Source organism: Geotrypetes seraphini, chromosome 14, assembly GCF_902459505.1.
Source record: "Geotrypetes seraphini chromosome 14, aGeoSer1.1, whole genome shotgun sequence".
NCBI lineage: Eukaryota > Metazoa > Chordata > Amphibia > Gymnophiona > Dermophiidae > Geotrypetes > Geotrypetes seraphini.
Window position 1 is genome coordinate 34,964,485 of NC_047097.1, and position 26,123 is coordinate 34,990,607.

Consider the following 26,123-nt stretch of genomic DNA (forward strand, 5'->3'; position numbering starts at 1 on the left):
GGGGTGGGGGGAAGAGTGCTTTTAAATAATCATATTATGCCTCATTATTTTTCATCTTCCTTTTTTTTTATGAAGGATGCTGTCCTTTCAAATCAATATTTCATTTCGCAGAAGGCAGGTCAGATGCCACTTCTGTGTATTTACTTTGGCGCCGGGGCTGCCTCATGATCTTCTGTAGCTCTGTCAGTATGTAAATTAAACCAAGCAGAGAATGCTTTGTGTTGCTTAATGTTCAGCTGATAAAAATTAATGTGCTGTGAAATGAGCATTTTATCTGACTGTGGATACAGTGATGGAGGTAATTAGGCTGCCAGGGGAAAATGTTATTAAACACTAGGACCTTGCTTACAGGGGAATGCGAAGGGTCCAACCTCAAATAGTTCAACTTCTAAGCAGGACGGTGTGATGCAAATCGACGAGGCAGGACCTGGGCAAACTGCAATGTATTTCACACTGGAAGCTGCACATCGATGCAGAGGAATCACAAAGCACTTTAGACGAAATTTTCCAAGCCTGTTTTTTTATTTTATTCAATCTGGTTTTCCAATACTTCACGCACCATCATTCGGGACCCCTGAGGAAGGAGTGCTTCTTCGAACACAGACTGTGTTCGGTCCGGTCCACGTGAATATTAGGACCAGTATTTTGGATATTACTACTCTAGTTTATGGGCTCCTTTTATGAAAGCACATAGGGCCTTAACGCGCGGAACGGTGCGTGCTAAAATGCCACGTGCGTGCTAGCCTCTACCGCCTCCTCTTGAGCAGGCGGTAGTTTTTCAGCTAGCGTGCGCTAATCCGGTGCGTGTGCTAAAAACGCTAGCGCACCTTCATAAAAGGAGCCCTATGTATTTGTTTTATATATGTCATATATGTTTTTAAGATTTTTGTCATTTTAATAAATTCCTGCACCCTGTACATTTTCCTGCAGTCATTTTTGGTTTTCGTTCTCCATATACTATGTCACCCCAGATTATATATAGATTGCCCAAATTTAGTTGCAGAATCCAGATCTGTGCACAAGCCCAAAATTGGCAGTAATTAGGATTTGCGCACGGATCAGCCCTACACCCTATTAACATAGTAACATATAAGCAATGACAGCAGATACAGACCTGAATGGTCCATCCAGTATACCCAGCAGTCATAGCCATTATCAATTAATGAATAAGTTGTCTTCCTTTATTTTTAATATTTATATACCACTTATAGCCTAAGTGGTTTTACGTTCAGGTACTCAAGCAATTTTCCCTATCTGTCCTGGTGGGTTCACACTCTATCTAATGTATCTGGGGCAGTGCAGTAGTGCTGACTGATTCAGGAAAAAAAAAATTTCGATTCGATTTTCCTGCCCAGTTGGGTGTTTTTTTTCAAACATCCTGGTGGGTTTATTTTATAGCCTCCCCCCCCCCCCCCCCTGTTGCCTTCTCCTAACCACACTGGCGCTGTGGTGTAAATAAAACAAACCAACAAAAAAGACTTTTCCTCTCTCTGTTAAATCCTAGCTCACGTTTGCGGTCTAACACCAGCTCTGGCAGGATACAAATTTCAAATCTGACACATTATAATCACAAAATGGAAAATATAATTCGTTTTTCTACCTTTTGTAGTCTGGTTATTTTTCAAATCTTGTTGGTCCAAGGCTCTGGTTGTCTTCTGATAACTTGCTTGCAAGGGTCTCCTTCTTTCTCCGTGGTAACCATCCATCTGCCATCTCAGTCCTCCCCTTCCGTTTCCCTTCCCTCCCCCAGGGGTCTGGAATCTTTCTTTTTTTTTGTCTCCATCCACAGATCCACCTTTTCTTAACTACCCTATCATCCAGCATCTCTCCCTCCTTCCCCACAACCCCAGGGTCCACCATCTCTCCCTTTCTTTTCCCAACTACCTTCCTATCCAGTATCTCTATCCCCCCTCCACACCATCCCTTGTGTCCAACTTCTTTCCCTTTCTGTTCCTTCTCTCCCTAAATCCCATTGTCCATCATCTCTCTTCCCTCTCCTCTATTTGTAGACCCATTATTTCTTCCCCCCCAAAGTCCGGCATATGAACGTCTCTGAACCCCCTTCCCTCCCTCCGTGTACTTCTACACCAAAGCCCCCTCCCCTGAAGGTCTGTCCCCCCCCCCGAAGGCCTGCACCTGCCCCCTGAAGGTCTGTACCCCCATCCCTAAAGGCCTGTCCCCCCACCTTGAAGGCCTGCTTGTCCCCCCTGAAGGCCTATGCCACCATCCCTGGCCTGTCCCCCCTTTGAAGACCTTTCCTCCCTTAAAGGTCTTCACCCTCCCTTAAGGCCTATTCCTCCCTTAAAGGCCTGCACCCCCCAAGATCTGTCCTACCCCCTGAAGGACTGCTCCCCCCAAAGGCCTGCCCCCCCACCCCGAAGGCCTGCCTGTCCCCCCTGAAGGCCTTTGCCACCATCGAAGGCCTGTCTCCCCCTTGGAAATCTGCTCGCGCCAGCCTGCTCCAAGGCTTCGTTGCTGCCAGCCTTCACGGAGTAAATTAAAAGGGAGTGGGAGGAGGTGAATATTGTACTGAAAAAAAGAGTTTATTTCGCCCACAGTTTAAGAAATCTTTCAAACACTCCGTTGGTTCCCTGAGGCAGGAACGAAACATGTCACGTCGGAACCTGCAAGCTATAAGATAAGTTTGTTGTTCTGAGTTATAATATCAAGTTTATAAGAGTGGAAAGTGTAGCCTTTGAGCACAAATAGAAATATCTTAAACAGTTGCATATCTTACAACAAGTTTTTGAACATGCGATGATTGGGCGGTGAAGTGGTAGTGTTGGGGTTTACCCCTGTTATCACCTCCATTTCTCTGACCATAAGTTTCATTAACAGTTGTATATAATTGAAACCATATTGCTGTGAATATTTAGAGTGATTATTTCATCATATATCAGTTGGGTACGAGTGCTTGCACCGAAAGTTAAGCATGAGACGGGACTCTAAAAACTATTTTACCGTGTTTCAAGATTCAAGATGGAATAAGCAGTCTACAAGCTGATGCCTGTCAGACCTTATATCTCAAGAGAATTTGCTTCCTAGATTCTTCAAAGAGATTTAGACTCAAGTGTAATTAACATTCCACTGCTAATTGCTACCAAAAACTAACTGGCTTTTGTTATACTGCATAACTAGAGAGCTCTGAAATCTTACCTACTTTAAACAAGAATGTGCTTTGACTTTGACTTGGGAAACCAATGATCCATCCCAGTTATCTGGGGAAGAAGGAAAAATAGACTCCGTTATCTGCCTAGAAGGCACAAACTGAAGAGGCAAAGCACCCAACTATGCCCACACGAACACCTGCCTACCACCATCAAGCAGCCCATAAAACTATAGCTAAAACTAACAGGCCAGTACTTGGAAGCCTGGGCCTAGTAAATACCAGATCGGCCAATAAAATAATGTCCTATGATCATATATATGAGAAATCAGTGGCTCGTATATATGAATAAAACTTGAACTTTTGAGACACCACCACTTTTTGAGAGCTTTGCCGAGTGCTCCATTTGGTTTCCTGACGCAGGATCGAAACGGGCCCCTTCGGAACCTTTGATCAAGCTGAGTGTTTGCTTGTGACAGTTCAAAGTATCAGAACTTTTTCTATGCTAGTTTGCAGCAATGAATTTTGTTTTCCACTGGAATTTACAATGTGCAACGATTGGGTGGCGAGGCAATTTTCTCTTGGGGCTGCGGCTCCATGTTGTTGCCTTCGTGTCTCTGAGCATATTTTTGAATTCTATGTATGTGTTCTAGAAGTATTAATTTCACTATTACACCTATTGAGTGATGTTTTTTGACTTCTGTATGTTTCTTGATACAATGGCAGCTGTAGGATTCACTCCAAGTGATAACATCTCCACCCTATGAAAAGGGCCATTTGCCAGACTTCATGTCCTGCAAAGGGGTTGAAATTGTTGAACATAAAGCTGGCGGATTTGAGATGACACCCCTATCATAGTCTGACCATTTTTAAATTACATTTTCTGTTAAGGACTACATTTAAAAAATAGACTCAACCAAAGTTTTTGGAAGGAAATTTGAGACATGAAAAATCTGACTGCTGATTAATTCATAGAGGTCTTGTCCTGCCCCTAGGGGTACACATTCAAGAGCATGCATTTGCTTCATGTGGGTGCCTAAGAATGTAAAGTTCACACAAATCACTTGTATATGCATTGTGGCCGGGCGTGACCGATTGGACGTGTTCATGGGCCAATACCCTAAGCCACACAGACCTTGGCCGAGCGAAAGCGAGGTATGGGTAGTTGGGAAGAACTGCAATAAAGTTCAAAAATAGTGCAAAACACTAGTGTGCCACAAAAGAAATCTTTATTTCACACCAGACTTGGTGCATTTAACTCAAGTTAGTAGCAATTCAAAATGAGTTCCAAACTACAAGCAAACAATAGTCCTGACACAAAAATACAAAATAAAAACAATCCATTTGTTGGCTTCTTGCCATCCACTGGCTTCTATTTCAATCTTTTTAATGGCCCTTTCTGAGGCTCACACACTGGGCTAGGCCCTTCTCAGCCCAGCCACTGTTTGCCACCTGGCTTGTTCAAACAGCTTCTGCTATGATTTCTTATAAGTCTTTTCACTGGGGAAAAGTTCACATTTGGGTTTTCTTAGCCCTGTTGGGATCTGTACCCGCCCTGAAGATTTTGGTGTACAAAAATCCTAACCAAGATCCCACTAGATTTTGAATGAGTTCCCCAGTGACCTGTGGCCAGCAGTGCTTTAAGTAATCAATTTTCATGCACTGCCCCCAAACAGAAAAACAGAAAAACAAAATTCAGTCCTGCTTGGATTTAGGCTGTGCAGTTTTTCCCTGCCAGTTCCATGCAACAAGTGAGAAAAAAACCTCTGTCAACCAGAGGCTTTAAATAATACAGCCTGGCTAGTCTGGAATCTTCACCAATCTTCACCCTTTGATAAATTCCAAACTTTTTCTACTGTTCCTCAGCCCCACTCCATTAAAACAGGGTCAGTAGCGTATGAACAATCCTCACTCATTTCTTCCATACTCTGAGCTTCATTCATTTCTATATCATCTTCATTTATGAATGAGTCCTCAACAAAATCCTCTCAATCTGAGGTCCTACCTGCCATTCAGGAGTATAAGGCTCTGGTGCATTTCTGTTCCCTTCTCTCCATGCTGGGTTTCTCCTGTGTGGTTCAATGTCTGCCTGCCTGCAACTAGGAGCCCCACCCTTTTCTCTCTCAGTGGCTAACTGCCTATGCTGGAGTGCAGGTGTGCCCTTAGTTCTGGCTAATTCTGAGCTCAGGTGCTTGAGATGGCTCAAACCAGTTCTGGATTTGCTAGGCACTGGAACTGTTCCAGTCCTGGCTTTAGGAATTTGCTGCCCTCGGCCTGATGGGTTTTGTAGTCCTGTTACCTTGCTTTTCACTTGCTGCTTAGAAAAAGGTAAACAGGCATGAGGAGTCTCTATCTCCTTCTGTGTACTGCTTTACAAAGGCATTTTCTTTCTTGGCAGTGCCCTAGGAGAAATTTTAGGCTTATCTACTGTTTTCTCCTGGGACAATTCCCTATTTTGCTCATCAGTTCCTGGAGGAAAAGTCCATAAACCACTATTAAGGTAGACCTGGGAAAGCCGCTGCTTATCCTTGGATTAAATAGCATGGAATCTTGCTACTTTTTGGAATTCTGCCTGGTACTTGTGGCCTGGACTGGCCACACTTTGAAATAGGAGACTGGTCTATATGGAATCTTGGTCTGACCCAGTCTTAGCAAGTCTTATGTTCTCATGTTTAATGTGTTCTTCATGGTTCTTATGTTAAATCCAGTGCCATTATCTGCCGATTGAGGTGAGGGCGGTGGAGGGAGAAGGGGAGAACCTTTACTGACTGCTTCCTATGTGTTCTGAGTGAGTTTCTCCATCATTAAGCTAATCATGTCTTGAGAACATTGGTTCTCTCTCCTTCTCTACATGTGCTATTTTCCCTGCAGGGAAGCATTCAGCTCAATAGGTTGTGCAACTCTGACTTGACACCCCAGCCGAGTTCCTGGTAGCTTCAGAGTTCTGCTTATTGAGCTGTAGCAAAGCCTGAATTCTTCTTCGTGTACTTGCTGGCGGCACCAACTGCTTAGAGAAACGCAGCTGGAGGATAAATATATGACTTAGTGTTTCACATCAGCTACGTTTAATTCAGCGAGCTATCTGTTACTGACTTCATGCAGTTTGGAGTATTGGTGAGCATGCTGAGCCGAGTATAGCAACTGATCAGTTAAATAAATGGCTCGGCTCTGCCCAAGTGCATTTACAGCTCACCCTGCTAAATGGTGTCCAGCAGGATTATTTGTCTCGTGAAAGCCGTTAAGCCTAATGGTCCATATGGCCACATAATGGCGGTTGAACCTGGGCATTAAAAATAAAACCATCTAGCATAGAAACTGATTAAAAAAAACCTTTTTGGTGTTTTCCTGTGTGGCATGTTTTCTAACTTTGTGTTCTCAGAAGTTACTTGAATCCACCGACTGTAAATTATCTGTAACTGAACAGCAAAATCCCTGAAATCAGTTTTTTATGGAAAGAAACTAAAGGTGTCCTTCCAAATTAGAGAATATGGAATGCAAACTTGTTTGTGTTGTGGTCATACTATTTAGTGATATTTATCCTTTAATCTCTCCCACCCAAAACAAAAAAAAATTATGTGCAATGAGTATAATACATATTTTAAAATAATGTATATATTATTCTGGGAAAAGGTAGATAATTCATGTTGGATATTTCTTAGGATAAAGAGTGTTGGCCACGTTTTTGGATCTAATTCTATGTATGTCACTAAGGGCTAGATTTACAAAGCAAACCGATCATGTACCGATCGGTTTGCACTCACGTTCCGACTCCAGCTCGATTCACTTACCTTCCTCCAGACCCCATCCACACCCGATCCGATCTGCACATGCATATGAGCAAAATTGCATGTAAATTTCTTAACGTGTCCATTCATGAAACCATTTTGTCCAAACCGACTGGCCTTTCCTGTCCAAAAAGTTACGACTGCTGAGGACCAGTCGTTTACAGCCTCGCCGACTATTTCTGCCTAGCAACTGATGCGTGCGTGTAAAGAATCCTATTAAAAATATATCCATCAATCCAGAACCCCCCCCCCCCCCCCTGTATGTGTGTACTGGTTTGCTCAATAAAGAAATATTATATATATATATATATAAAATATATATATATATATCTACCCCTCCAAAAATCCAAAATATATCAAAACTTTTAAATATATGTAAACTTTCATGCACATAAGCATTAGAAATATTTTTTTTATTTTTTTGGAATGCGCATAGCGAGCGCGGGAGTGAATCTTGGATTTTTAATGTGCTTGGCAAGAAAATTGCAGATTAACCCCATGCTCTCCTTGCGCATTCTACATTTCAAATATCAATGCCAAATAACAAAAAAAAATCCAAAATCAAATAAAACTTTTATGGGTCAGCTATCCCTCCCCCATTTCTTCCAGCTGGATTGTCGCGTGCATGTGATGTCAGGGTGTCGCTAGTGGTTGCTACGTGCTTCACGGCAGATAGAGCCGCATAGCCTCCTGGGATTCATAGGCTGTATATAACAGCTTGCAACAGTACTTCAGAATAATAACGGTTGGTAAGAAGACTTCCTTATATTTTCTTTTTTACAACAATGCTTTGCGGTAGGCTCATTCTGAGCCCACTAATGACATCCGCTATTAAACCACTTTCTGTGCAGTGAAGTCCTAAAGAGCTAGCACATGCGTTATGAGCTTCAAAACCAACAAGGATACAGTGCGCACGTGTCTCGATTGATGTTTCAGCGCTAATAGCGGTGTATTTACAATTGGATCATTTGCATGGACAAGCTTTACTGAATCGATCGGCTACAATGACTCGGAAACAGATAGGACACGAATCGGATAGATTTCGGGACTTTAGTGAATCCTGCCCTAAAACGTTAAACACAGAAATGTGGGCACATATCCAATTTCCATATGCAATTTAATTGAATGAGCCAATTAGTGCTGCTAATTGGGTACTAATAATCAATTATCAGCGCTAATCAGCATTTATTAAAATGTACATGTGCATTTTAAGGGAGAACCACACATGGTATAAATCTTTGCACTTAAAAGTTTATAAAATAGTGCTTAGTATGAAATTTTATCAGCACTGATTTTTTTTCAGCGCCTTTTATAGCATGGAGTCTACGTGCAGGTTGTACATTAGTTTGAGCTCATGTTGAATCAAGAAATTTCACCTTGGTAAGATTTCACAGAATTCCACATAGTTCTATCAAATCTTTTGCCTTAAAACTTGCCAAGATATAAATCAAATGTACTTCAATGAATCTGCCATAGAGCTTTGAGAAATATTTAGGATTTTGTAGATTATCAGAAGAATGCCAAATTAGATTGCAAGATACCTTAAGAACATGAGTTGCCCTAGGGGGGTCAGACCAAGGGTCTATCTAGCCCGTGAATGGTCTTGAGGGAGATTTGGAAACACTGCCTCCTTGGTATGCAAATCTCTCTCATGCCTATTAATTATGGACAGTGGTGCAGCAAGGGTGAGAGGCAAGAGTTGGTAAATGCATCAGTTTCATTCACTGATGCATTAACAGCGGGATATGTATAGGCCCGCTCTCTCTCCCCCCATCCCACCAACACTTAAACTCGCCCTCCAATAACCACACCTCTCACGTGTATGGATAAATAGCCGCAGCTCTGTTTATTAACAAATCAATAAATTAACACTTACATAACAAAACAGTTTCCCGAGCTACACCTTAACCAATACCAATAATATTCGGCCCCCGATCCTGCCATGCCAGCAAGGGCCTGGGGGGTGGCATGTCCCAACATGCCCCTTTAACCATAGTACCAGAACCCGGGCACGGCTCCCTGCCGGCCCCCCCCCGCTCATCTCCTGATGAGCTGTACCATACCGTAGCTCGGGATAACCGCCACAAGGCCTGCAAAACAGGCCTCCACCCAAAACAGGAGCTGCGACTACACACCCGCGACAACAAGGTGAGACTCGCAACAGGTGGCAAAATCATCCAGCAGCAAGTCACACCCCACTGCCGACAAATGAACCTGATCCCGTGTATACAATCCCTTACAAGTTACATCTACCCAAGAATGTTGTATCTGCAACCCCCCCATACTGACCACCCATTTGGCCACCTGTCTATTAATTTTAATCAACCCTCGAGTCCATCTGCGCGACTCTAATCTGCGCGGGCGGGGAATGATATCCGACCATACCAGCCGCAAATGGGGAAACCAGTCCAGTACACAGCGAAGGTCATCTTTAATACGGTCAATGAGCTGTTTAACCGTCATGTTGTCCACATCGTTGCCGCCTAGATGAACCAACAGGAGATCTGGCCGACGGGACGTAGTACGCTGGCGAGCCATCAAGGGAAGAAGCTGATGCCAGCACATCCCCCGCTGCCCCCACCAGGATACACGGACTCCCAAGTTCTCCAAGCCCAAATGCCGTCCACCGGGGCGGATAAGTGCCCGCTCCCCTGCCCGATGAATAAATGAGTGGCCCACAATCCACACAGAACAGGCCCGGGATACTGAGGCTGCAAAACAAAGAACACATTAAACCCCATTCCCGACATTCCCTGGTAACTTGTTAGTGAAATAAGGTGCCCAGGCCCATGCACGAACCCCGAATCACTCCCCCCAAACCCTAAGGAACTCAGTCCCTATCCGGTCTTATATATCCTCTATAAGCCCCAGAGGACCAACGCCCTAGGCGTCGTATACCCTCAGCCGACAATCCCGCAGCATGGGCACTAGTCGCAGCCCCAATGCGGAAGGAGTGAGTCCCATAACGTGCAGGCAGCTCGCCACAGCTACCAAGAGCCAGTCGGAGAACTGCCAAAAACTGATAGCGCGTGAGAGAAGAACCATCTTCATGTAGGAATAAGGGACCTCCCCCCTGAACCCGCACCTGCAGGAAATTACTCATCAAAGTAACAGGACAGGACAAACTGCCAGGGATCGGATGTAGGACCAGAGAATGGCCTCTACCTGTTTGATCTGTTTTGGAGCGCGCCAGAAAGAGCCGCAAGGTGGGACCCAAAAAACTAACATGCCTACGCTGCAACCCCTGAGTCCCCAGCAATTCACCCACCCGCAGCGCTCCGAAAAACGCCACTGAGAAAGCTGCTTGAAAAAGCCGCCCTTCCAAGGGGGAGCGAGTAATCTCCGGCAATGCTGCCAGGAGACGGACCAACAAGTCGTGTGTGATGGGCAAACGGCTATCCGGCGGACGCGGCACTAATCGCCCCATGGCGGTCAGCATGCGACGCACTAAGAACCCCGACATAGGGCAGTCCCAACCAAAAGCTCTGCAGAAAAAAGGCAAAGCCCGCAAGGCGCCCAGAAACCGAACCCCGGGAATCGCCAGATCGGAAAGCATGCAACACATACTCAACCAACAACGTTTCCGACACTGAGCCAGGGACCCAGCCTCTCGACTCCATAAAGGTGGCCACCAGGCGGAAGCCGGCACTGTAATGAGTCCAGGTCGACGCAGCTACTGACATGCGGAGCATCTCCCAGACTTCATCTTGACCAGGTCCCATAAACCTTCGGGCATCGGTGTACCCTCCAGGCTCGCATTCGGAGCAAGGAGCCGAAACTGTGAAAAACGAAAGCGAGACAATGAATCAGCGATTGAATTCTGGGACCCAGGAACATGACGCGCGCGAATAAAGAGATTCAATTGCAGGCAACGCAACACCAATTCCCGAATCAACACATTGACCTCCAAACAACGCGCGCTCAGCTTGTTCACCACCTCTACTACACCCTGATTATCACACCAAAATACAATCCGCCTATCTCGTAACCGCGCAGGCCAAAGAGCACACGCTACCACCAAAGGAAACAGTTCTAACAGCGTAATATTACGTGTAACCCCTTGAGCTCTCCAAGTCTCCGGCCAACGCGCCGCACACCACTCGCCCTGACAATACAGTCCAAAACCAAGACCTCCTGCAGCGTCGGAAAACAGCTCGAAATCGAAATTAGCCACCTCTAGGGCCTGAATTCGAAGAGTGCCATTGAACCCTCGCAAAAATGTATCCCACATACTCAGATCGGCACGCACGCCAGCAGACAGCCTGATAAAATGCCTTTTATTACTGACGCCCGAAGTAGCGACCGCCAATCGTCGCAGAAATGCTCTGCCTATGGGAAGCACCCGGCAAGCAAATTGAGGGACCCCAACAGTGACTGTACAGACTTCAGGGTCACCGACCGCGATTGGAGAACTTGTTGAATCAAAGCTAGCAGTTGACCGATTTTACCCTCAGGAAGCCGAGTAACCATTGCCTCCGTATCAATTTCAATGCCCAAGAATGTAAGTACATGCACCGGACCCTCCGATTTGTCCACCGCCAAGGGAACCCCGAACTCCGCTGCCATATGCTCAAAAACACGCTTCAAATGTGCACAATCATCGGAGGCCGGAGAACCCACGAAAAGGAAATCATCCAAATAATGCACCACTGAATCCAAGCAGGACCGTGAAACCGTAACCCAGTGGAGAAACGAACTGAAAAGCTCAAAGTAGGCACATGAAATGGAGCAACCCATAGGCAAGCATCGATCAAAATAGTAAAACCCCTCCAAGCGGAAGCCCAACAAAGGGTACGAATCTGGATGGACCGGCAAAAGGCGAAACGCCGCCTCTATGTCTACCTTAGCCAGCCATGCCCCCCTACCGGCGCGCAACACCAGGCGCACCGCACTATCAAAAGAAGCGTACCGCACCGAGCAAAGATCCGCCGGGATGCCCTCATTAACCGATGCTCCCACCGGGCGAGACAAGTTGTGAATCAGCCGAAACTTCCCAGGCTCCTTCTTGGGAATCACTGCTAAGGGTGAGATAATCATAGAAGGAAAGGGGCGAACCCGAAACGGCCCCGCAATTCTTCCCAACGCTATTTCGCCCTCCAATTTTGCCTGCACCACCTCCCTTAAGTGACGTACTGAAGACGCATTTTGTACCCGACATTCCCGCAATTCACCCCGAAAAGGAATAGGGAAACCCTCTGTAAACCCCTTTTCAAGCTGATCCGCAGCCGCTCGATCCCTGTAGCGCTGTAACCATGGACGAAGGGCCGCCACCCGGACTGGCGTGGGCAACATGCCCACCACCCTACGCTTTACTGGGTCCCAACGCAGCTCCACTCCCTTTTTTGGGGCATTTGAGGGCGGAATGCGCTTGACCACAGACTGAACAGGCATGCCGGAATCTACAATCAGTGAAGGCGCAAGTAGCCTGGTTGAAGCGCCAACACACTCCTGCACCCCCTCCTGCAAACCCCCCAACTGTGGGCCGAAAGGACCGTCCACTACCCACTCCCCCGGGGGACCTGCTGGGACCCTGAAACGCGGAACCGGACCGGCACGCCATGTGTGTTAACCACAAGTTAACATCCTGCGTGCCCCATGACATGAACCCGTTCTCCTCCATTTTGTCCCGGAAGGCCTCGTCGTAATTGAGCCACGACCAGCCCCCGAAACGTTGGTAGGCATCCAACACCGAGTCGGCATAATAACAGCCCGTAGTCCTGCGGTCGCGCCCTACCCCAAACACTTGCCAAGCGCAAGAAGGATCTAATCCAATTAACAATGTTCCGTGACACCGGCACCATTTTGGACAACCCGCTCTCCTTCTTATCTTTCTTTTTACTCCTACGGCGAGACCTGCCTTCCATTAAGCGGAAGATATCTACGCAAGCGCGCTTCCTAATCCTGTGACGCAATCTTTTTGGAACCCTCTCCCAAAGCTCCGACAACGCCACTAACGCCGGAGCACCTCTTGCCTGCGCCCCGGACGGCCCCGCCTCTCCGCCGCCCGTCCCCCCTCCCACCGGTCGTGCATGTGAAGACGCAGAAGAATTAGTAGAAGAAGTAGACGAGGACGAAGAGGACGACGACGACGAGGATACACGCCCGCGCCTACCCCGATTTTTTCGCTTCGACTTAACCTTCTTACCCCCAGCAGCAGCCACAGGCGCCATATTACCCTGAAGCTGCGGGTCCAGCACTCCAGCCTGATGATCCACGGCGTCGTCCGTAGCAACCGCTCGCTCAGCCGATGGCTCCCGAGCATCGCCAGCAACAGCCTCACCAGCTCCCTGCTGTGCCATCACTCCAGGAGACTCGCCATGCTCCGCTCTCGCCCGCTCCAGCCTCTGCGAAGAAGGAACATCTACTCCAGCAATCGGGACCTGTAAAGAAAAACCAGACAAAGGAGCAGCAACCGACACTCCCCCGCTCCCATGCACCCCAAAGCCCTCATGACCCCTGCCGCCAGCAGCCCACCCCTGGCCCTGCCCAGGGTGCCAAGCCACTCCCGGCACCGAACCCCATGGAAATGAGGAGCCTGCTGAGGGGCCGCCCGACATCCAAGGGGGTATCCCCCACACAGACCCCCAGGGATTCAAACCCCAGGAAGGCCCTGCCTCGAGTGGACCCATGCGCCGGTCACTGTCTGCTCCCACCCCAACCGGCCCAGTGCCTCCCACAACACTGGCCTCATCCCTCACTCCTTCTACCAAAGGACCAGGGGCAGATGCAGAAGGGCTGTGCTGCCGATGCAGTCTGCCTTCCACCACACTGGCCAACCCCCTCCCTCCTGTTGCAGAAGGCCCTGGGGCCGACATCGAAGGGCTGCGCTGCCTATACTGTCTGCCGGCCAAAACCGGCAGACTGGAAGGCCTCCACGCCGTTCTCCCTGCACCGCGGATTGCGGTGCCACGCGGTCTCCTGGCGGCTGTTCTCCCCCTCCCCCGCACAGGCACGGGCACAGTAGGCCCCGCACTGTTCCTCGAAGCCCTGCCTCCCGCATCTCCCAGGCCCGCCCCCGTCACCACGAGGGCCGAGAGTGCAGCCGTTTTAGAACGGCGCGTCGGTCTCTCCCTCTCCCCACTGTGGCCGACTCCCACCTGTTCATCCTCGCTGAGGGAGTCGCCCGCAAGTAGGGAGATCTCCGCCGCGCCGCTCGAATCCGCCATGCTCGCGCCGCCTCGGAGGACCCAGGAAAAGCCGCCTCGGAGGACCCAGGAAGACACCGGGTCCTCCGAGGTCCAGGCTTTATCTACTCCTCCCCGCCTCCCCCCTCCTATCAGGAGGCAGCCCCGCAGCGGGAATTACAAATCCGCCTATCCTGAGCTGCCTCCTGCTCACCTACTCCACCCCCCCCCCTCGCGCGGAGCGCTCGTCTCGATGGGAGGCCGCGCGGGCCCCCATCCCCGCGTTACAGCCGCCCATCGAGACGAGCTCTCGGGCTCTCCTTTACCAACTCTTGCCTCTTATTTGCAGGGGACCCATTCTTGAAAAAGTCTTTGGGCGAAACTGGTTGAACCTTAAGGTCCTTCCCGAGGTTTAAAAAAAGAATGAAGAAATAGCTAAAGCTAAGTACAAAAGTTTTAAAGTTGTATAAAAAAAAGTTTATCAATTTGCACAAACATAGAATATAGAGCACAAGCACTTTAAAAAAAAAAAAAAAACTAAGGTCTGATGATGAATAAAAGCCAGAAAGAGAAACAAGCCTTCAAATAATTTGGCTGGTGGTTGGCTGGAACTGAAGACCTTAGAGGTACTTAGAAAGGTATTATCTGAAAAAAGATCACTTAGAAATTAGGCACTTTGAAGTTTATTATATACCGTTGTGGATTGATGGTGTGTATTATATATTGCACACCGCTTTGATCCTTATTAGGCTGTTATGTGGTGTAGAATGTTTAACAAACATAAACATATGTTTTATTTGCGCTATTTTATGATGCTTTAAATACTTTGCATTTATTTGCGATTATGCATGTACATGTATGTTTTATATTATTTTGTATGTATTTCTATGCTCTGTCCGTTTTTGTACTTTTTTATAATGTTTATCCATATGATTATTATTATTTTATTCCTTTAAGAGTCAGGATTTCATATTTATTTCTTATTTTGTTTAGTGTCCACTTATCCCCTGATGAAGGCATCTACGGATGCCGAAACTGGGTTTCTAGTTGGAACTATATAGGAGTGCCCTAGACCAAGTTTTAACCCTTATCAAGATGGACATTTTCTTATAGACATTATCGGTTTTAAGTGATTTTTATCATTTGTTTCAATAAAGTAACTGTTTGGCTGTCTTATGACATTTCATTTGCCTCTTTCGCTTGTGTTGCTGTGCAATTTTTTTAGGCAAATTCTTCTTTCCCCTTCTTGTTTGCTCATTTAGTTCTATGATTCTATGAATCTAAGTAACTTTTCTACCACAATAAATATTAGTCTGAATTTAGGAATGATGTACTATATTTCCTTTAGATTGCGTTTTAAAGCAATCTATTTCTTTAATATATCTGCCAACCATCTCTGAGTTTGCTAGATAGCATTTGAGAAACACAGATTTCATGTCATAACCCTAGGCACTGCATGACGGATGAAGTCTACAGTAAGAAATCATTTAAGAGATAACAAGTCTATATTAGTAACCAACGCCGATACGTTTTAATAACACAAACAACTAATGAGCAATAAAATATCAGACTGGTAATGAATCACTCATCAGCAAAATCAAAGTGTAAAACAATGTAAATTGCTTTCTCAGCTGTTGTATAATCAAATCCGCTGAGTCACTGTGGCATGGCAACACTTCCTGCTGTGAAAAGACCTGAGTGCACTGAATGCAAACTGAGGCCTTGTTGATGGGAGTTGAACAGCATCGCAGGCTTTATCCTGACTATCTCAAGACACTGAGGATAAGATTCTCAAAACTTTAACGTGGTTGCTAAACTGGTTTCAGACGGTTTACCGTCCATGCATTTTAGCAGCGGATTATCAAAACGGTTTACCATAGTCTTTTCCGAGCTTCCTAGCAGTCTCTGACTCTGCCATGCAAATGTAGGACAACGAGGTCATTAATATTTAAAGAAGCACTCCAGGCGATTCTTTATTATCACCGGGTGATTCTCTAACCTCGCTGTCCTAGATTTGCGAGCAAAATTTTCTGGCAATAAGCAATTGTAGCCTTAATTTCTAGTCAGTGCCTGAGCCCTGATTGGCTCAGGCATCGACAAGAAAGTAAGACGACAGCTCACACATGCCATAAAATTTTGCCACCACCAAGGAACCCCAACCCCCCCCCCCCCCATACACACACACATCCCCCAGCAGTGGGAGATATGCCTACTCACTCCCATCACCATGCAACGATACCTAACATACACCTCCAGCAGTGGGAGAGATGCCCACTCCTTCCCACCATCAAGCAACACCCCCGACATCCCCTGGCAGCAGAACAGATGCTCACTCCCTCCCGTGACTCCGATGACTCCCTGCCCTCCCATCCCTTACCTTGTTTACAAAGGCTGGCTGGAGGGATACCTATTCCCTCTGGCCAGCAGGCCTACCTCTTCAAAATGGCGGACCTTCCCCTCCCTGGTGCATCCTGGAATGCACCAGGGAGGGGCCTAAGGCTCTGGATTTGCTCAGGTTGCTTAAGGCCACTCCTATGGGGGCAGAGAGGAGGAGGATGCTAGTGCCCCCACCAACATGGCACCCAAGGTAGACTGCCCCCCTTACTACCCCACTGATTGTGGATATCCTGAAAACCTGGCCTGCCTGTGGACCTCTAGGATCAGAATTGAATAGCCCTGATCTAGCCCAATATCCAATTTCAGAGTTCATAGTATTTTCTTAGCAGTACAGTCCTTTAGAGCAATTGTTTTCAAACCAGCCCTGAGGGACCACCAGTCAATCAAGTTTCAGTATATTGAATATGCATGAGAGAGATTGCATACACGTCTGCCTCATGCATACTGATTACTGAGATAAGGAGACCGGAATTGAACGCAATACTCTAGGTGAGGTCTCACCACGGAACGATACAAGGGCACTATAACATTCTTAGTCTTGTTACCCATCCCTTTCTTAATAATTCCTAGCATCCTGTTTGCTACTTTTAGCCGCCACCGCACATTGACACCCAGATCCTTTTCTTGGGCACCAAGATAACTGTGATTTGGGTTATTCTTCCCGATGTGCATCAATTTGCATTTACCCACATTAAATTTCATCTGCCACTTAGATGCCCAGTCTTCCAATTTCCTAAGATCTACCTGCAATTTTTCACAGTTTTGAACAGTTTAGTGGCATTTGACTAACAATTTAGCGCAAATTTGAGTGAAAAATATATTTCCTTCTCTTTGTTTTATAAGTATTCTATGTAACTTCACTGAGTGTTCTCTAGCCTTTGTACTTTTAAAAGATCAATTCACTTTTAGCCATTTTATACCACTCATGATTTTGTAGATTAATTTTTTTATCATGTCCCCCCCCCCCCAGCCATCTTTTTTCCAAGCTGAAGAGCTCTAACCTCTTTAGCCTTTCTTCATATGAGAGGAATTCTATCATCTTTATCATTTTGGTTGCTCTTCTTTGAAACTTTTCTTATTGCACTACTGGGCTTATTTTCAAAACAGAAAAATGTCCAAAAATTTCTTGCTCAACTGGAAAGTATGCAGGTGAGGCTGGGCTCATTTAGACCACTGGTCTTTGACCTAGGGGCCGCTGCGTGAGTGGATTTCTGAGCACAATGGACCTCAGATCTGACCCAGCAGCAGCAATTCTTACGTTCTTATGACAAAGGGGCAGATGGATGGGTTTTTTTCTTTCCAAAACATTCAAATCACAATTTTCAAAGCCCATATTATAGATGGTTTTCTATGCTGTTCATCATGTTGGAGGTCTAGTTTCAAGTTTAATAAATATTTAGATAAAATCGCAATTACAAAAATTCAAAGCGATGTACATTAAAATGTGGGGAAGATAGACAAAACAATTAAGAACGTAGATATGGACAAACATGGATTATTAGATACAAAAGGGATGTTGGGAGAACCACAATTTGTGATAGGAAAGAAAACAATTAAAGGACAAAACATAAGGACAGAGAGAAAGAGAATAATCAAAGCCTCTTGGAAATCGTAATTGTCAAAAGCATCTTTATACAGAAAGCTTTTTAGTGGTTTGGGAGGGGCCATCATTGGTCCCCATACCTAAAGAAAGATATAAAACTGCTGGAGAGAGTACAGAGATGAGCAACGAAGCTAATAAAAGTTATGGAGAACTTGGAATACGAGGAACGACTTAAGAGACTGAGATTGTTCTCCCTTGAGAAAAGGAGACTGTGTGGGGATATGATCGAGACTTTCAAAATACTGAAAGGAATCAACAAAATAGAGCAGGAAAAAAAATTATTTACAATGTCCAATGTGACATGGACAAGAGGACATGGACTGAAGCTAAGGGGGGACAAGTTCAAGACAAATATCAGGAAGTTCTGCTTCACGCAACGAGTGGTGGACACCTGGAATGCTCTCCCAGAAGAGGTAATTGTGGAATCCACCGTTCTAGGGTAAGCTAGATGTACATCTCCTTATGAGAAGTTTAGAGTGATATGGGGACTAAAACTATGCCAGGGTACACCTGGCAGGGCCTCCGCGTACGCAGATCGCAGGACTTGCTGGACCTAGGGTCTGATCCGGAGATGGCAATTCTTATGTTCTTTAGATTTATACGCTTTTCTGCAATAATGGGACATTGTAGAAAATGTCCAGGTCAACATTTGGACATTTGAGGCTAGACTTGTTTCAATAATGAACAAGTGCTAAAAAGGTACCCAAACTGACCAGATGACCACTAGAGGCATGAAGGCAGTGGTCACTGACCCCCTCCCATCTCCAAAGATGTGAATGAAACAGTACATACCTGTCCTTATGACAGCTGAAGATGTTATGGCCGATCTTATTCAAGCAAAACCAAAAAAACACTGTGGAGTGATGAAGTTCCTGAAATGGACTTTACTGAAGTTTTGAAAGTTCCAAAAGTCAACGTAACAATTCACATAAAAACAAGATAATCCACATAAAAACCTTAAGGACCTAGTCGGCTGAGAGCGTAGGACCCGACAAGGTAGTCTTCCTCAGGGGTCCCTGATAGCCCAATGGTAGTAGATACATGAAAAAACTAATCAATCCAAAAGAACAATTGCATGGAGCTTTGCATGGAATGTGCTGCAAAAGCCATGCGAAGCTCATATGTAGGGCCTTAGGCATCCAGGCCAATCAGAGCCCTAGGACCCTTCCTGATGCATCAGGGGAGGGGCCTGAGGCTCTGATTGGCCCAAGTTGTTGGGAAGGGCCTTAAACACCCCAGGCCAATCAGAGCCTTAGGCCCCTCCCCGGTGCATCCCAAGATGCACTGGGGAGGGGAATACCCAGTTTAGACGATGCAGCAGCAGGATGTCCATCTCCGTGTTCAGGTAAGGGGGAGGGGTGCAGCAGGAGAGAATAGGCAACTCCCCTGCTGCCGGGGAGGGGGGGAGTCATGGCCAGAATGTTAGGGAAGGGGTGTTGTGATGCAGTGGAGAGAATGGGCATCATTCCTGTTGCATCACAATATAGATGGGTTTTCTAGCAGTCTCTGACACTGACCAGCACCCTTGGACCAGTCACTTTTCTTTGTCCCCAAAAGCCGATGCTGCTTTATGAAAATTTTTTTAAGAATCCACCAGAGGGCTCATTTCAGTGCTGAAGAGCCCATTTGCATGTTAGTGTTGGAGACTGCTAGAAACCTCGCTAAAAAAGGAGATAATCCGTTTTGATAATCTGCCGCTAAACTGCGTACAGGCTAAACCACCAGAAAACACTTTAACGATGTCATTAAATATTTGCGAATATTGCCCCAATGTCTTAATAGGCACCAGGGTGGGAAGCCCTCCACCCTTACCACTATGCTATAGCTGTATGGACTTCACACTCTGTACAACATGCTACACCCAGGTTTTGTAAGAACTACTGCTATTGGGCTTTTGCCACAGAAGAGACCACCACTTCATTATTTCTGAGTGGCGCAACTCTGGAAGATACATTGTGGTGTCCTGTTACACAGGGAATCATTATATTCCAGGACCCACAAAGCTTCAAATACATCAGTGCCTTGATAACAACAGGCTTGCCTTCAACATGTCCAAGTCCTAGTCGAGGGTAATGCATTTTCCATGGAAAGACGGACTTAAATTTGAATTTCCTATCACATTTAAAGGCACCATTCTTGAATCGATCAATGCCATAAGATCTTAGGTATCATATTTGATCAAAAACTCTCCTATCATGAACACATCAGCAGTGTAATCAAATCAACTTTTTACCGACTACGTCAAATTCGTTCAGTCTGAAAGTTCTTAGAGCCCAAATCACTTAACATACTTATTCATTCCCTGGTATTATCCAAGATTAATTGCTGCAACACTTTGTGTGAAATTTCTTTAAATAAAGAGACATGACGCCTACAGATCATTCAAAATGCATCCATTAAACTTATAATGAAAGCCAAGAAATTTCGCCTCTCTTAAGGAAAACCCATTGGCTTCCAGTTGCTTACCGAATAACTTATAAAATACATTTACTAACTTTCAAAACACTTCTTTCAGAGGCCCCAGCATTCATTGACGGACCTCTTATCCCGTACGCCACCGCAGTGATCACTCAGATCCAATGATCAACATTTATTGACAGGCCCCTCCCTTAAAATTATTAATACCTGTCAGCAATACATCTTTTCAGTCGCGGCTCCACAAACATGAAACTCTCTTCCTAGTCATTTAAGAGAAGAGAGCTTTCTGTATAGATTTAAAAGTAACCTAAAATGCTTTCTATTTAGGGATGCCTTTGATCTTTAAGCTTTTAAGTCAGGATCTCAGCTTCTTATTCGATTTTTCGCTTCTCTGCAGAGTTGCTTTCCCTCTTATGTTTCTTGCTGGTTTTTGTTTAAATATATCTTTAATCTATTACAGTACTCCATTCTCCCCCTCTTATTTCTAGTTGGCTTCTTCTCTACCTTCGCTTTTTCTCTACTCACCCATCCTTATGTCTTTCTCTTTACTGTTCTTCTTTCCTATCCGTTATTGTATTTCCTACCCTCCTGTCCCTTTAGGCACAGTAAGTCCTGTACATCATATGTAAGTGTGTCATACGGTTCCCCTTGAATGTTGTAAAAAAAATTTTTTAATTAAGTTAATCGCTTAGAATTTTGATTTAAGCGGACTATCAAATTTTAAATGAAACTTGAAAACTTCAGAAACTTGCACTTACTGATGCAGATCAATTATTATTGTATCCATAGGTAGGGTTACAAGACGTCTGGATTTCCCCGGACATGTCCTTCCTTTTGAGAACATGTCCGGGAGGGGGGGGGGGTGGTCCGGACGGCTTTTCAAAGCCCAGCACTTTGTCCAGGTTTTGAACAGCCTCCTCAAATTGCGTCGGGCAGGGAGGAATCCGCACATGCGCAGATGACACGCAGTGATGTCACGTGCACATGCGTGTGACATCATCATGTGGCACTGGCGTATGCGCAGACTTCCTCCCTGCCCGACGAGAGCAGGCAGTGGGGGCGAGGCTAGGGCAGGACTGGGGGCGGGATCAGGGTGTTACAGGGCGGGGATGGGCAGGCTTGGGGGGCGGGTCTAGGGGTCCAGATTTTCCGATTGGAAAATCCGGCATCCCTATCCATGGGTCCTTTTAAAATACTGCACAGCGCAAGGAAGAATACCGTTTTCTCTCATTTTCAATATACGTAGTAAAGTACTGTGTTTTAACATGAAGTGATTCAAAAATAGCAATTTTCATCCAATGTGATCCCAAAGGATAAGTCATATTTAATGTATAAATAAATTAAAACAGCTTTTTAACACCTCTAGCTACAGCCTTTGCAGCTAAGATTCTTGGAACAACTTCTTGCCAGTTTGTCTTTGAGTCACCTATAGGCTGTTACATTCTCACCCCTAAGAATCAATCTGGCTTGGTGGAAAGGAGATCTGATGACGTATCTTGTCAATGTGACTGTCCTGATTTTGCAACTTGCTAAACTATGGCTTTAAAGTATTGTGTTAATTGCAATCCATTATGTGAGTATTAGAAATGTTGCCGAGTGCATTTTCGGCTGTTTCTTATACCCTGCACATTTAAAAAGGATCTGATTGATTCCTGGACAGAAATATTATGTTGGTAATGTTTTTGTTATGCAGACTTCATGTGGAGGGACAATTTTCACACGATGCCTAAGACATTCTGCAGAAAACGTCCAAAAAAACAAGCAGCTAACGTGACCATTTTCAAAACAGGAAAACATCTATTTTTTTGGTTTCAAAAATGGCCATTTCCTATATGTGTTTGTCCTCAGTGCATCTATCTTTTTGAACCATAAAAAAAAAAGTCCAAATGAAAAACCCGCAAAAATCAACCGTTGGAACATAGGAGGTACCAGCATTCTTAGCAAACTAACCACACAGATATCCCAGCAGAGCAGTGGGATGCCCTAGGGCACACTGTAGTGAACTTCACATAAAAGGTCCTAAGTATACATCTCCCTACAACCCTTTGCATTGCATTGTGAGCCCTCCAAAACTCACCTAAAACCTACTGTACTCAACTGTATACCATTCCAATAGGCCTTAGGCCTGCAGTTGTCACCTATATGTAGGTACAGTAGGTTTTGAGTGGGTTTTGGAGGGCTCACACTTTCTACCACAAGTGTACTAGTTAGAGTGGGATATGGACCTGCGTCACCTTCTCTGTAGTCCACTGCACTGACCACTAGACTACTCCAAAGACTTGCCTGCTACTTTAATAGGACGGACTACGTATAATATCTGCAGCTGTCATACAGGCTATGTACTGTTTAATTTATATCTTTGAGGGGTAAGAGGGAGCTAGTGGCCCCACTGGGGAATAAGTTAGAGCCATGCCTTCATGCCTCCATTGGTCAGTTTGGGTACTTATTTGTTATTAAAACAGGTCTGGCCTCGAGTTTTGCCCTGGAAATTTTCTGCAATATTCCTTTATTGCAGAAAAACTTCCAAATCCTGCCCAAAACACATCCCCAACATGCCCTCTTGGGATTTAGACATACCGCAGACAAATAGCATAGAAAACTTTCTAAAAATATGTTTCAGAAATGGAAGTTTGAACGTTTTTAGCAAAGAAAGTGCCCAAATGTCACTTTTGAAAAAGAGCCCCGTAGCAACATAGTAAATGATGGCAGATTATTTATTTATTTGATTCGATTTATATCCCATCCTCCCCAAGGAGCCCAGAACGGGTTACATAATGGCCATGTCGGTCTCTCTAATCTGCCCAGAAACCAAAGACAGCAATGCAATTTTTGAGATCCTCCTATATGATAAAAAAAAAAAAAAAACCCTTGAAAACATAGTTCTTCCTACAGTATATTAACAGCATTGTTCATTGGATTATAATCTTAATATCACAAGATGCAGTTGTGGATAATTGTTTCTTATCCAAAAAAAAAAAAAAAAAACCCAAACATCTGGTAATATGGTTCTGCTACATGGTGTGTGTGTGTGTTTATCTTAGAATTTTCTTGCCTCAGGCAGAACATTGAGTCAAAGAAGTCTACAGCAGAATCTCATATTGACTATTGGATTAAATGCAAGGCAATTTATTTTATGGATTCACCAGTCAAGGATGTATGAAAGTGTTATGATACAATGTGCATAATATTAAAGACCTGCATTATCCTCTTTCAGACTAAGCATTACTATTGCTACTTTGTAACTACAAGCAAGAGGATAGACACACTTATACTTAAAGCAATGCTTCTCAACCCTCTCCTGGAGGGGGTGGGGGGCGCCTTGCCAGTCAACATTTTTGGATCATCACAATGAATATGCATATGAAAGATTGCCATATAATGGGTCTGCTCTATTTGCAAATTTATCTCGTGCATATTCATTGTGGCAATCCTGAAATACCAAGTGTGCCTTCAGGAGAGAGCTGAGCATTGCCTAAAAGTGTTACCAACCAATCAGGGTTTTTTGGGATAATCCTAATAGATGCATATTTAACAGATTTCTGTGCACTGTCTCTCATGCATGCAGATTTCCCTCGTAAATATTCATTGTGGCTATCCTAAAACCTGACTGGCTGGGATGCCTCTAGGGCCAGGTTTGGAAACCCTTGGGCTTAGCTTATCTCCCTTAGAGGCAGATGAATGTATGTTCCTGAAGTATGACACTGTGGGGCTTATTATAAGAAAAAGAAAAATAACCAAAACGTGGCATAAAGGAGCAGGCGCAGGTTTTTCTCGCCAAACCCTTCCAATTGTCTATTTTCAAAACCTATTTTCTAGATGATTTTCTATAGTGGTTGGCTGCAGTATATTTAAATTTGAAGGGGGCATGTTGGAGGTGTGGCTTGGGTGGGACTAGGATATGCTTATGATTTGGACATTTTTCTGCAATAATCAAACATTTTAGAAAACATTCCGGCCACAATTTGGGCATTCGGGTTTAGACCTGTTTTAACAAAGAATAAGTGCCAAAATGATTTCCCAAACTAACCAGATGACCACTGGAGTGATGAAGGCATGACCCCCCCATGCCCCCCTCCCACTCATAAGAACATAAGAATTGCCGCTGCTGGGTCAGACCAGTGGTCCATCGTGCCCAGCAGTCCACTCACGCGGCAGCCCTCTGGTCAAAGACCAGCACCCTAACTGAGACTAGCCCTACCTGCGTACGTTCTGGTTCAGTAGGAACTTGTTTAACTTTGTCTTGAATCCCTGGTGGGTGTTTCCTCTACGATAGAATCCGGAAGAGCGTTCCAGTTTTCTACCACTCTCTGGGTGAAGAAGAACTTCCTTACATTCGTACGGAATCTATCCCCTTTCAACTTTAGAGAGTGGGTCACTGACCCCCCCCCCCCAAAAAAAAAAAAAAAAAGGGGGAATGAAACCTGCCTGTATGAAAGCTTCATATGGTATGGCCACTGCTAGTAGAGCAGCAAACATTCTCCTGGAGTAGCCTAGAGAGTGGTGCAGTCAACCTTAAAGATGGGAATTCAGCCCATATCCCACTTCCTCTACTACATTTATGGTAGATTATGTGAGCCTTCCCATTCCCACTGTACCTACATACAGGGGACACCTGTAAACCTAAGGGCTATTGGTGTGATGTACAGTTGGGTCCAGTGAGTTTTGGAAGGCTTACCATATGCTATAAGGGGTTATGGTGAGATGTGTTCCTGGAACCTATTATGTAATGTTCATTGCAGCGCCCCCTAGGGTGTCCCACTGCTCTACTGGGATGTCTGTGTGGCCAGTCTGCTAAAAATGCTGGTACCTCCTACATCCCAAAAGCTTGTTCTGTGTGGTTTTCATTTGGAGATGAGTCTGACAGGTTTAGGCCAAGAAAACCTTGGCAGAAATAGGGTTCACCTAAAATTCGTCATGCCTAATGATGGGTAGGATTTACAGAGTGCCTAACATTTATAAAATTATGTTTAATGCTGCACTAGTTGGCATCATTTTTTTTTTTAGGTGGACTATGTAGAATCTGCCCCCAAATGCCTAAAAGTTGGGGAAAAGTCATTTTAAATAAAGTTGGAGCAAATGTTTTGGGCGTTGTACATGCCTATTATTTACCTTCCTTCATGAAACAAAAACAAATATGCACAGAGCCCTAACTAGGGTTACCAGATTTTAGTTATGTAAAATCTGGACCCATAGACCTGCCCCCGTCCCCACCCCATTACTCCCATGCCACACCCCAGCGTCACGCTCTCTAGTCACACCCCCTCAACCTGCTCGTCTCGGTCAGGAGGGCATTCACACTTGTGAGGATGCCCCTCCCAAAGCGGTCTGCTTTTCAAAACCTGGACAAAGTGCTGTAACCAGGAAGTAATGTCAGAAAGAAGCCAAGGCCGGCACAGCAGCAAGTGGAAGAAGCTGCTCGTGCCGGTGAACATTTCAAGAGATATGTGGGGGCGTGCTCATGCATGCATATAATTTGCATGCTATTTGTGTGTGCATAGCCCTGTAAAAGAAAATCTCTCCCAGCATGGTATTTTTTACTGTGTTGTCGGAGAGTTGTGCATCATGCCCAAAATGTTTCCCTGCTTCCTGCCGCTCATTAGCCCACAACTAGTCACAGGTGAGGAATAAGCAACTGCAAGCGAAGCTGAGAATTTTCTCCAGCTTCCTACCTTAGTTATTTAACCCTTTAA

The 26,123-nt window shown here is 45.2% G+C and overlaps 2 long non-coding RNA genes across 2 annotated transcripts in view; one reads left to right on the forward strand and one right to left on the reverse strand.

Annotated features, from left to right (window-relative positions):
- Nucleotides 1-5,190, reverse strand: part of LOC117348376 — a 43,429-nt gene extending 38,239 nt beyond the window's left edge. Inside the window, exon 1 of the long non-coding RNA XR_004536975.1 lies at nucleotides 5,112-5,190. This is a non-coding gene — a long non-coding RNA (uncharacterized LOC117348376). The remainder of the gene's footprint in view (nucleotides 1-5,111) is intronic.
- The window catches only part of LOC117348374, an 873,172-nt gene that overhangs the window by 518,067 nt on the left and 328,982 nt on the right, over nucleotides 1-26,123 (forward strand). The window lies entirely within an intron of this gene.